This window comes from Pteropus alecto, unplaced genomic scaffold, assembly GCF_000325575.1.
Source record: "Pteropus alecto unplaced genomic scaffold, ASM32557v1 scaffold86, whole genome shotgun sequence".
Lineage (NCBI taxonomy): Eukaryota > Metazoa > Chordata > Mammalia > Chiroptera > Pteropodidae > Pteropus > Pteropus alecto.
In genome coordinates, this window is record NW_006442109.1 from 12,906,180 (window position 1) to 12,911,272 (window position 5,093).

General features: G+C 35.0%; 1 pseudogene; it reads left to right on the forward strand.

Annotated features, from left to right (window-relative positions):
- The first annotated feature begins 366 nt into the window (after positions 1-366).
- Positions 367-5,093, forward strand: part of LOC112469530 — a 7,766-nt pseudogene continuing 3,039 nt past the window's right edge.

The window sequence follows — 5,093 nt, forward strand, 5'->3', positions numbered from 1 at the left end:
CAAGTTTCTGGCTAATCCCTGAAACATGAATATATGGGGCAAACTGGAAGCATAATGCAGCTAAGGCTCAAAGAACTAAACTGAGGTCTGAACTCTTGCCACCTCAGGTGTGACAGTTCGTAGTCTGAGTTTAACCAAGTGCATTGGATACTAAAACAAACATGTGACAACTCTTTGAAGAAATATAACATAACCCAAAGGCTTTACAACTTAATTTTTACAATGTCTGGATAAATAAAAATGTTTGGATACAATCCAGAATTACTCAACAGGAAAATGTGACCTGGTCTCACTAGAAGAAGCAATTAACAGATGTCAACCCCTATGTATTGGTTCCCTAGGACTGCTGTAATAAATTGTCGCAAAATGGGTGACTTAAAACAACAGAAATTTGTTCTCTCACAGCTGGAGGTCAGAATCTGAAATCAGTGTGTCAGCTAGGTTGTTTCTTTCTGGAGGTTCTGAGGGAGAATCTTTTCCATGCCTTTTTTCTTAGCTTTTAGTCATTGACAACCTTTGCTGTTCCTTGGTTTGGGGCCACATGTACCCAATCTCTGCCTCCATCTGCACATCGTCTTCCCCCTCTGTCTTTCTGTGTCAAATCTCCCTATCCGTTCTCTTATAAAGGCCCATAGTATTTTAAACCTAAAATTTTATATCCAGCCACATTACCATCCAAATATGAATATATACCAAAACTATTTGCAGGCTTATAAGGCTACAGATGGTTTAAGATACAAAGATCCACATTGAAAATACTTTTGAAGGAAGTATTCAAATAAATAGAGAAACAAATTCAGTATATGTAGAAAGAAATATATAAAATGAGGATGATTAAATATTTTAGTGAAGGTTAGGTATTTTTGTCTCTAAGTTAAAGCTAAGAGAAAGGAAAAGTGAAAGTATATGCTTAATAACCCAGAATTAAAATTCTACACAGTATCAACAAAAATAGAGTTTGTAATGGAGTATATAGGTGGGTAGAGAAACCAAGAGATAGAAGAGGAAGATAAAGTTTTTGTTTTGCTAGGAGAAAGCTATAAGAATCAATTTTTAAAACGAAGGCAAGAGAGACTGCAGAGAAAACAAAATGTTCAGTAGTTGAAATTAGAAACTAAAGTTGTAGCAATATATCCTCATTATATAAATACTCATTATAAATATAAATTGTGTAACTAAAATTAAAAAATGGAAATTGCTAGCTTAGATTTTTAAAATCTAGTTTTATGTTTTGTTTTTTTTTAAGAGACTAAATCATAATGAAATAGAAAATTGAAAGTAAAAGGTGGCAAAAGATATATCAGGTAAATACTAACTAAAAGAAAATTGATATAACTATATTAGTAGCAGAAAAAGTAGATTTTTAACAATAAAGCAAATTTAAGCCTTGAAAGGGTCACTATGTAATGATAAAAGATTTGATTCATCAAGAAGATATAACAATCCTAACCATATATGCAATTAATAAAATATTCTCAAAATATATGAAGAAAAACTTGATAAAACTGTAGGATAAATCAATAAATCCTCTATCATAATGAGGGATTTCAATTCATCTCTTTTGTTTATTGATAAATCACACAGAAAAAATAATTAGCAAAAATGCAGATGGTTTGAATCACAAAATAGACAGGTGTAATCTAATGAATATAGATGGAATTCTGTAGCCAGATATTAAAGAAAAGACATGTTATTTTAAAGTATTTTTTAATTAGGTATTTAAGATGTTTGAAATTGGGTAACGATTTTTGAATTTGTTATTTTTTTTAGTTGTATTGCTTATATAAAACTGTACACATTTTTGAGTATTCTGCTTCTATATTTTCTCTTGATGTGTAACAACTTATCTTAAATTTAGTGGCTTAAAACAACACAAAAGTTTCTGTAGGTCAGAAGTCTAGTCTGGTGTGGCTGGATTTTCTTCTTAGGATATCACCATGCTAAAAACAAGGTATCTCATTTGGGGATAAAGATCCTTTTCCAAGCTCAGTGGTCACTGGCAGAATTCTGTTCTTTGTTGTAGAAACAGGGTCCCATTTCCTTGCCGTCTGTCAGCAAGTGTCTGCTTTCTGCTCCCAGAGCCACCCATATTCCTTCCCATATAGCCTCCTCCATCTTTAAGCCAGCAATGGCTCATGTAATCCTGCTCATGTTTTCAGTCTCTCTGACTTCCTCTTATACCTTTTGCACCAGACTGAGAAAATTCTCTCCTTTTAAGGACTCACATTATTAAATTAGGCCTGGATAATCTCCGTTTTTTAAGCTCAACTGTGCCATGTAACATAACTGAATCACAGGAGTGATGTATCATTAAATTCACAGATACCAGGTAGTGGAATCTTGGGGGTCATGTCTAGAAATTCTGCCTATCATAACCCCTCACCCATTTTTTTGAGTCCCGTTATTTTTAGTGTGCAAAATTCCATGACACAGTACTTTTGTAGGAATATGTAATCTATAGAATAGGAGCAATGACTGCATTTTAAAATTTCTCATCTGATCATCTCTTTAAACTATAGTTATGTTGTTACTTCATTTTCAGACATTTGGGAGTTTTTGTAAATCTATCATTTTGTAATTGACTTCCACATTACAGTCACAGAAATAGACTAGAAAATGTTAATTCTTTGGCATTTATGAAAGCCTTCTTTGAAGCTAGTAGTTTTTATAAAGGTTCTATGTTTTCTCAGAATAAGTTTGTGGTCTCCATTTGGTATAAACTTTTATTAATTGTGTTATTAATTTTTTATGTTTCATTTAATTGTCTACATCATCTATCAATTTCTGAGAGAAGTATGTTAAAATTTTCAACTATGGCTGATTTGTTATAATATTGTCATTTCAAGACTGTGCTTCAGGTACGTGTGGGTCGTTATATGTTTTTTTCTTCATTCGTTTCTGCGATTTGATTGAAGAAAAATAAATTAATTATTGGCAGAGCTATTATATGACTATTCTTCCATTGACAAATTCCAACATTTTTTAGGGATATATTAAAGTTTTTATTGGACAATGGACTATTAGCACCAAACCTAACAATTTAAATAAAAATTACTATATGTTGAAAGCTCTATTTTGGAATTAAGATGTGTCCCAATTTTTATTTTCTAGAGGCCTAGAATAGGTTATTTCCTTTAATGGCATGCATAAAATGTATCACATCTTGTTTTGCTAATGTTATATATTCAGCACCAATTCTTTAGCTACCTCAGTGAAGAATAGAAAATGTATCATGGATCTCAAACCTCAGGCACTACAGCAGTGGTGCTTCTTTTAATGTGACAACTGGATGTCCATTTTTCCCCTCCTCCCATCCCTAGATGATCACTTCAGCAGATTAGAGCAGTGAGGAGTGATTTCAGCATCATGACAAAGTTAGATTGAAGTGTTGGCCCCATAGCACACAAGTTCCATATAGAAATGTTCTGAATGATGGCTACCCATTCTCTTGTAACTGCATTTTCTAAAAGCAGTAACTATCCAAATCTGCAAACATCTGAATCATTTTGAGTGGGCAAATACACGAGTAGAGGAAAATAAACAAAAAATTAAAATGAAGGAAAAATAATTCATATAGGGGATCTGCCAGATTAGAAAATTTTAAAAGACCAGTTAAAGTATATCCCTCCTGTAACAAAGGTTATTCTGCCATTAAAGTAGCATCATCACGTGCCATACTTCTGAGTCCACCCCAAGATATTTTGTTGAGTTTTCTTAGCTCTATATTTCTGTGCTATCTCTGATATTAGGGGGTCATCTGGGTTTGGATCATGTAACAGTAAAAAAAATGGATTAAAAAACCTTTGAAATAGTAAAGCAGGCAACATCGATATTAAGATATCTAGACAAACATTGCCTTCATTGTTGACGGATAGTAAGTTATTTTAAATGCAACCTTTTGTGGTTTCAATGCAACCTGAGGTTGGTCTGTAAGAAAATAAATTTTCAAAAGGCAAACACTACTTGATATGGGCTATTTGGTCCTATAATTGTGATTTACTAATAAAAGTTATCATTTCTGACCAGATCTACAGAGCCTTGTGCTAGAGGAACATGAGCCAAAGATCAAAGTTTTAGTACCATGGTTTGTCCTTTTTGGGCCTAGCTGAGCACCCTCTTAGTGTGGATACAAGTTTATGACCAAAATACTTGATTTTCCAGGGTGGCAGGAAGGGTGCCTTTTAACTAAATGGGCAGTAAGTTGGACAGGGAGAGCAGGGCCAGGGGCCAGTCATAAGATGGGTGATAAAGAGCAGTGAAAGTAAATGATAGTAGGAATCTTTAGATTTAGAGAGGCAAAGAGAACCTTCCATTATATGTTCGTGTTTTGTTGTCTCTTTATCTGAATATACTATCATTCCTCGTTTCTAACTATAATTTCTATCCTTAAGTCTTGGGTTATAATTTGACTTAACCATGTTTGTTGGACATGAGGGAAAGTGGAGGGAGATCTTGGGGTATGGGATGAATATATTGTCTTATAGGGGAGAGGCCTCTGCAACATGTCCAAGTAATAGGAAGCTCTCAACAAGGAGGAGTTGGACACCTGCAGGCCAGAGAGTTCAGGAGAATGTAGAGATCAAAATATGTCATTGCACCAGTGCAGTCGATTGGTACAGACTTGCCTGTGTTGAGAACTGAACCTTCTCTGGAGCTCTGCTGCTCTTGTGGTCTTAGTCTTGACCCTCAGTTTTACCTTTCCATCCCTCAAGGAAGCCCTCTCACACTTAGCTTCGAATTGATGATTTATCACTGTCTTTTCATTGTCTTTCTCTAACGTCTCAGGTGTCCCCAGCAATAACCATCCAGTTCCATTGTCCTTAAAATTCCCATTTCCTCTGTATTTCCTAATAGCTGACCTATTACATTCCATCCACTGGTATAATACCCCAGTTCAACACTGCAAGCTCGTGTTAGGTGCAAACTGTGCCCGCCCCTACCACTGACAGTGGTGCTTTTGATCTGGCTCCCAAATCTCATCTTAATGTTGCCGTCTTGGACCATTCCTGGCATTGGCTGTTGTAAGTTCACATCCCTGGAAAGCAGGCTCTGAAACAGAGATCAGTGTGTAGGGATTTTATCAAAGACTATTC